This window comes from Octodon degus, unplaced genomic scaffold, assembly GCF_000260255.1.
Source record: "Octodon degus isolate 3935 unplaced genomic scaffold, OctDeg1.0 scaffold00165, whole genome shotgun sequence".
NCBI lineage: Eukaryota > Metazoa > Chordata > Mammalia > Rodentia > Octodontidae > Octodon > Octodon degus.
The window spans coordinates 1148412-1156571 of NW_004524741.1; the positions used below are offsets into that span (position 1 = coordinate 1148412).

At 38.9% G+C, this 8160-nt stretch overlaps 1 pseudogene; it reads right to left on the reverse strand.

Annotated features, from left to right (window-relative positions):
* Positions 1 to 1180, reverse strand: part of LOC101574724 — a 67830-nt pseudogene extending 66650 nt beyond the window's left edge.
* Between the last annotated feature and the right edge of the window lie 6980 nt (positions 1181 to 8160).

An 8160-nucleotide genomic window follows, 5' to 3' on the forward strand; every position in this document is an offset into this window, starting at 1 on the left:
TTCTTTTCTTTTCTTTTCTTTTCTCTTTTCTTTTCTTTTCTTTTCTTTTCTTTTCTTTTCTTTTCTTTTCTTTTCTTTTCTTTTCTTTTCTTTCTTTTGTTTTTTGAGAAAGTGAGGATTGAACTCAGGCCCTTGTGCTTGCCAGGGAAGCACTTATCCTACTGAGCCATTTCCCCAGCCCCAGGATGAATGTTTTTTGAAATTACTGAAGTGGCCATGATCAGAATGTAGTAGAAGTATGGACAGCAAAGGCCAGCATGATGACGTCCCAGGTAGAAATGAGACATTTCTTTGGGAATGTGGGTAAAAATCATCCGTGCTTCAAAATGCTAAATACTTTGTGTCCATGTCCAAGAGTTTTATGGAAGCCAAAATTTAAGAATGCAGAAGTAGGGTTTTTTTTTTATTTTTTATTTTTTTGTATTTAAGGCAGGGTCTACAGGGTCTCAGTACACACATCTGACTCATAGTGATTCTCCTGTTTTCAGCCTCCCAAGCACTGGGATTACAGTTGCGTGCCACCATGCCCAGTTTCAGTCTCCATCTCAGCACACCCTGGTGGTGGGGCCAGCACAGCATGCTGGGGATCAAACCCTCATCCCTGAGTCTGCCTAAGCAAGTGCTTTAGTTTGCTGAGCTGTCTGACCAGCCCAGAACTAGAGATATTTGGCAAAAGAAATTTCTACACAAAATACTCAAGGTTACTATATATGGTAAAATGAGAGAAGAGACAGAAAAATATAGAATTTAGAGGACAAACTAAGTGTAAAAATTTGGAAAACTGAAGCCTGGCCATGTAAAGAATGAAATAGTATGCAGAAGCATACTTACAGGACCTCTCATAATGGGATCAGCATGGGCAAAAAGAGGCTTGATGCTATTCATCAGGGCAGTAGGAAAACAACTTGGCATACATTTCAAGGTTTCCTTCCCCATAACAGGCCCGGTGATCTAAGAGGAAATTATGGTTTGGAGGGGATGGGCACTCCATGTGTATTACTCAGAGCTGCTACACGATTCTGTTCCCCCAAATTCCATCACAGTGTTTTTCGACCACCTAAACAATGGCTCAGACAGGCCCAGACAGAGCTTAGGGTGAGAGTGTAGAGTGATAAACTTGGAAGGCATCCATATGGTGCTGAACTCACAGATCTGAAGATTTCACAAGCTGTAACGCCATTGCGTTCTGCACTTGTACATCAGAGGATCCATCAGACAGCCTCAGAGCCTATGCAGAAGCTCCTTACATGGGCAAAACCCCTGCAGACTGACAATTTTACCTTCAGGGGAAAAGTCCAGCAGAACCATGAAGTCAGCCTGCCACAGAGATGCCAAACCCAAAGAGCTTCCAGTGCGTGACAGCAGCCTAGAAGAACTTCAAACATGACACTAAAACCTATGATAGAGCTGCTGCAGGCATTAGCCAACTGAAGTTGTGAGCAGGACTAATGGAGATCCTAGGGAAGATCCTTCTCTTACTTTTTTTAAATCTTTTATTTATTTGGTACAAGGTCTTGCTACGCAGCTCAGATTCATAGTGATCCTCCTGTCACAGGCTCCCCAGTGCTGGGATTACAGGTATGTGCCACCACACCTGCTTTTGGTAGCCAGCTCAGCGAGGTCCAGGGCTGACACAGCATGCAGTATCAGGGTTCAAATCCTGTCCCTTGAGCTTGCCATGCAGGTGCCTAGACTGCCGAGCTGTCTCCCCATCACTCTTCTTTCATTTTTAACATTGTTTTCCTGTTGAACCTTGTACCATTTTTAGAGCTAGTAACCTCTTTCCTTTTTTCTAATGATGTTTTCTGGAATGGAAAGGCTTATGTATCTTGTGCATGAGACCATATCATATTTTGAAAGTACATAACTTGTTTAAATTTATAGGCTCACAACTGGAAAAAATTTACCATAGAGTGAATTTTGCCTTCAATCTCAACATGATCTGATTCAGATGAGGCTTTAGGCTTTTGCATTCATGATGAACTGAATTCAGACTTTGAGTGGAGCGGTGAGTGACTATATTTTGCTTATGAGAAATACATAGATTTTGAAGAAGGGCCGAATACTATGGTTTGAATGTCTTCTGAAGTTTAGGTGCTAGAAGCTTGATCTCCAGTGCAGAAGTATTTGGAAGTATAAACTTTTGGAAGTTTGAGCTACAAAGAGTCTGTACTGAATGAACTGATGTCATTAATGTGATTGGAAAGATGGGTTTCCCCTCCTCCTCCTCTCCTTCCTTTGCCCTTCCACTTTCTTCTGTGGGATTAAGATGGCATATAATGAAGGCTCAATTCTAGCCTTCTAAGCCCCCAGAATTATGAAAATGAAATCCTGTTTGTTTTAAATTACCCAGTCTCAGACACTTTGCTATAGCAGCACAAGTTGGATTTAAACAATAGTACAAGGGACATAGACATGACACTCAGTTCTAAGGATAAACAGGAAATAAAGTGTGGGATTAAAAACATGGAAAACAATATGGGCAGATGGTGCTTAATCAACAGCCTTATTGATGAAGAATTTCTTTATCTTTCTCCAGTAAAATAAGATTCTGTGCAAAGAATATTGTTCAACTTTTGTGGTAGATGTGTTTAAGCCTTTTTTATATACTAATGTAGCAAGAACTTCTTAATATACAGTTTTGATTGGTTGGTTGGCTGCTTGAATGATAATACATTCTTAGACAAAGTAATCAGATTACATTGTTAGCAGTTTCCAAGGCAGAGAGGCAGGGTTAAATTCATAAGGGCTACCTCTGTAGAAATGGTCAATCTGTTTCCATAGTAACAGGCTGGTTGAGTAAACTATAAATTTGTAGGTATTGGTTTGTGCCTTCTAATCTTAAAGGATCTGAAAAATATTGTTTCTATAAATAGGGTTTCCAAGTCTGAGAAAAAAATGGGGTTGAGGATAAATTTAGGAGAGAGGGCTTTTAAGTTATATAAATAGTGGTTCATAACACTACCTTGTCTTGCATTTTACACCATGCTTCCTTTATTAAACATGATCTTATTGTGATTCACACTTTTCTAATTATGCAGAAGTGCACTTTATCACTTCTCTGTTGAAAGCATCCATTTTTATGATTTTCTTGGCCACCAGTGCAATAGGTCTCGGTAATACAGAAAGCTGTTTAATACCATCTATTACCTTCTTTTCAGGACTATTACACTGAGCAATTTTAGCAGACACAAAGAGGATTTTAAAATATGATACAGAGGAGATGTTTTCATCCAAAGTAAGGTTTGGATGTTTGCAGGAAACTGAAATGATCGTATTTGTATTTTATTTATAGCAGCAGATAGTCTTCATGTCATATAAGAAGGTTCACCTTAAAGCATTTTTTCTTACTGTTTGTTCTTTTCTATAAATTACTGTACAGAATTGAACTTCTTTTAATTAAAATCAGCAGCCTTGCCTCATTTTTCTCTACTTTGAGGACATGGAACTCGGTATTTTTCTATCTATGCTATGATTCCTTTCAGGGTTATAGTGCAATTTCTCCTTCTTTTCCACTCCCGTCGTTCCCCCGCTGAGCTGAATGGATTGTGGCCCTCCCATTGATGTCAAGGGAAATTCCATACCCTCCACACTTCCCTGGCTGTGCGTGTGTGTGCATAAACCTCCTGACAAAGTGGCTGGAACGACATACAGCATGTGCAAGATAAAGATTACCATGATTTCATCATGTCAATATTATTGCTACTTAATATTTATTTGGCGCTTTTACTCTGAGAAGCCCAAGAAACTTTATGAATTTTAAATTACCCAATGAGTGCTAATCTTAACTACACTTCTGTATAAGGATAAGGCACACAATTAATAATGGGTTTGAGCGACACACATTGCTAAGGAAATCTAATTCCACTGCTCTTTAGCTTTCTTCTGTTTTTGAAAATAGCATTATATATTGCCCCAAAAGCTAGATAAACAAAATTACTTCAGCTGTCTATTTGATTATTGTTTTCATAAAATATTTTTTTCCTACTTAATAACAATAAATTCTAAAAACATACTTAACTATTTACCAAAAGAGAAGGTGAAACTGAGAAACATTAAAATAATTTAAGCAAGGTAGGACAGCTGGTGAATGGCAGGAAAAGTTTAATTCGTGAATAGCTGAGCCCCAGATCCTCTGACCTCCTTGTCAAGTAGGTCAGCAGCGGAATAGGTTTTGACAAGAAGGAACATATCTTGAGGGTGTCTCAGAAACCCAAATACGTGAACATTTCTGCAACATGTAATTCATCCTCAGCACTACTATTTTATGGCATAGAATTGTTGGCCTTTTAGATATTTTCCACTCCTCTAACAACCCTCCAGTGGGCTTTCATTTCTAAACCATTTTACAGTTTATGGAAGTATATGAGGGTTGCAAGAGTGAATGCAGATACGCAGTTTCAAATTCTACAGCTCCTGCAGTCTCACTGAGCTGCGGTCCTTAAACATCAGCTCTCCCTCTCACCTGCCTGACATTAGTGTTCGTGCTTTCTGAGCAGAACACATCTGCAAGTAACCAGATGTCATAGGCAATAAGGCCTCTCACCATTCATGCTAACTCCTTTCCAGAGTTACCTACAGTTGGGATTTTATTTAGAACTTTGTTAACTAATATTTGGGGGCATCACTCTACTCTAAACATGACTACTATACAAATTTATCAACACCAGGAAGCCTCGACATCCACATGGGAGAAGTGTTAACGTGACATTTGGTCATTGTTTCCTGTTTCTAGCTGTTGGATTGCATACAAAATTGAAAAATCATAAGCACACATATGTGTGCATGTGGGTGATGTATGTGTAAATAAATATGAGATGAGATTGCTAACTCTCATTTTAAACAAAACAGGCCAGCCAAATAGCTCCGCAGTTTAAAGCACCTGCAAGCAAGCACAGGGGTTGGGTGTTCAATCCCTGGGCCTGCCCTACCAGCTACGCCCCTGTAATCCCAGCTCTTGGGAGGCTGTAAACAGGCAGAGTACTATGAGCCTGATCTAGTAGTGAGACCCTGAACACCCTGTAGACCCTTCCCAGAAATACAAAAATAAAAAATAAATAAATAAACAGCTTTGTCAAATAAATGCAAAATTAATAATAAAATATAGGTGCTAAACAACACAGAAGCAGAATGAATAGTCAAAGGATAGTTGACATAGCCCAAGAGAGAACTACAACTGGCTTGAACAATTTGATAGCAGAAAAATTGACAAGGAATAGTTAGATTCTAGATTTATTTTGAATATGGTTGCAACAAAGTTATTGAACAGACTAGTCCAGGATGGCTGATGAGGTTTGATAGATTAGAAAAAACAGAAAGTGACCTGAATGCTTTCCCCAACTAAATTACAATGGTTTTTCTGAAAACTGAGAGATGAAAGAAACAAAATTATGGGGAATTTAGGGATAAATAATCAAGAGCTTGATTTCCAGTGCTTCAAGGTCCCAATACATCTAAAATCAACTGGGGAAGTTGCTGACTGTGAGACAGATGTGTGAGCCTGGAATGCTGGGAAAGCCAGCATATCTGGCTGCAGGCAATCTGCAAGGAGGGCTGAGAGGCTGGAAGGAGACTGAGTACTGGAGGCGGGGCATGTCAAACTTACGAGAAATGGTCACAGGGACTAAGAAAGAGTAAACTGTGTGCTATGGTTTGTGTTTAGTTGTCCCCCCAAAGCCTCACACAGTCATGGGGTGAGGACTTCTAGAGTTTGTGATTAACTCATGATTCACTGGGATTATGGGTGACCCAAGTCTGGGATTAGGGGTTTTAGTACTGCTAGGATTATGGGTGTGTATACTTCCCCAAGCCTGGGGCAGAGAGCCTGAAAGCAATATAAAAAAGACAGGGAGACAGACTCCCTGTGGCCATTGTTGTTCTGCTGCCATGAACTGGATACTCTGTGCCCTGTGCCACTCTGCCTTGGAGCCAGCCAAATACGGACTGAAACCTCCAGTAACTGTGAGCTAAATAAACCTTTCCTTCCTTCATTTTGGGGGTGTCGGATATTTGTCCCAGCAACAAGAGAAGAATAACTGAGACACAGGTAGGTGGAGAACCAACACTGAGTAATGTCCTGAAGACCAAAGTAAATAGTCCAAACTTATTGTGATCTCCAACCACCAGCTCCCTCATAGTCCCCATCAGAAGCAGAGATTTGCCTCAACTAGGTCATTCTTCTTCTAGAAAAAAAAAAAAACACTTTCAGGGCCTACTTGGACAGGAGAATAAGTTCCTGGCCATTTCTTTTCTTTTTTTTGCAGAACCGGGGATTGAACTCAGGCCCTTGTGCTTGCCAGGGAAGCGCTTATTCTACTGAGCCATCTCCCTGGCCCCACCATTTATTTTCTTGAGGTAGGAAAAGTTTATCCACATACTTCAAATCTCTCCACTTATTAAGTTATATTAGGCCTACATCATGATTTGACTCTCCCACTGCCTATTTCTACTTTTGCTTTCCTAATTTTGCGGGCATTGTTTTCTATTAAACACCTTGCAACTCCAAACTTAATTTCAACATGTGCTCAGAAGAGCTCTCAGCCTGGGGTAACTATGCTGATGTTGCCCTAGTGAGCCTGTTGGTTTACAGCTCATTAGTGGCAACACACAGAGCAGTGAGCGAGTTGGTGAAATGTGGAGACAGGGAAGAACATCGTTAGAGACTCTCCTTCAGTCTTTTCACTTCTGGACTGCCATTTCCCTCCAGTAAAGGAACATAAATATAACATTTCTCAAAAATTACCTATTAGTTTCTCAGTTCCAACAATTTCTTTGTTGATTCTACCAACCTCCCTAGGGTTGCATTTATGAAAGAGAAAGCAAATAGCCTGCATTAGTTCAATTGTTACCAATAAAATGTGAGTGGGTGAAACACTATAGTTTTTTTTTTTTAATATGAAACTGATACAGCACTACATGTCTTTGACTGACCATGCGATATCAGTAAGTTTTCATATATTTTTCACTTTATTCATTAATGTACTAAGGATATCTTGGGTCATGGTTTTGAAAATAAAAGTATTTTTTAAAAATTTAGCTTATAAGATTTGAATCATTTTGAATAGATGTTCTGTACTGTTTATCCCCACCTAAAGTAGTCTGAATGGTTATTTGCCTAAAGAAGCAGGTTTAGAAGAAAATCTGTTTTCTAGTAGTTAAAATTTAATTGGATAATTTGAACCAAACTCATTTGAGTTTGACATTTTGTGTTTCCCTGTCATTCTTATCAATGAAATTTGCCATAATAGCTTAATGTGATATCAAATGTATAATTGCAAGGCTGTAGGCACTTCATAAAATTGAAGGTACTATCTTTGCAAGTATACTCTTTAGTAAAGCTCTAAGTGTTTCATTAACCTCAGTCTATCACGCAGGATTGTCGATATCAAATATGCAATTACTTGATAAAGGTGTTGTGAAAGAAACTCAAACCCTGATAGCACTTTTTTTTTTTTTTTTTTTTTTTAGCAAACCCTGTGGTATAGCAATGAAGAAATAATAAAACTCTGGCCTTGTAGATATTTATGTGAGTAAATATTACAGAGCTGGCTCCTGGGAACAAGGCTGAGTGGTAATGCCAGGTGTTCCATTTAAATGAGATGGGCATGCCAGTTAACTATTATTAGGAGTCGCTGCAATGCACTGCACTATGTCTCTGCCTTGCTGATTATTCCAATTAAGCAAGCATGCTATTTAACAGGGTAATGAATAAGTAGAACTCTCTTAATTGGGCACTCAATTTCTTAGTCCAGTTTGCTCAGAAAATTGTAGCGTAAGAGTTTATAGTCTCCTTTCCCTACTCTAACAGTTTCACCAGTATGAATTCTTGGCCTGATTATTACTTGTGTGGAAGTGATTTCTTTATCAAAGTGCCAATTTCCATTTGACCACCGAGAGGAGTAGTAGGTGAGTGGTTTTAAACAGAGACCCATCCTCAAAACTTTATAGGGCTACCTAATAAGCTAGTATCTATAAGCTTATTTGAAATTTCTGACATGTAGTTCAAATTTGAAAACATTAACTATGGCAAGGTCCGAATGGCAAGACTAGAGATAGTTTTCATTTTATTCCTATTCTTTTAAAGCAATGAGAATGTGGTGCTTTTCCAATATAGTGGAAAACAAACAAGGTTTATGAACATTTGTCTTCTATAATTGGTGT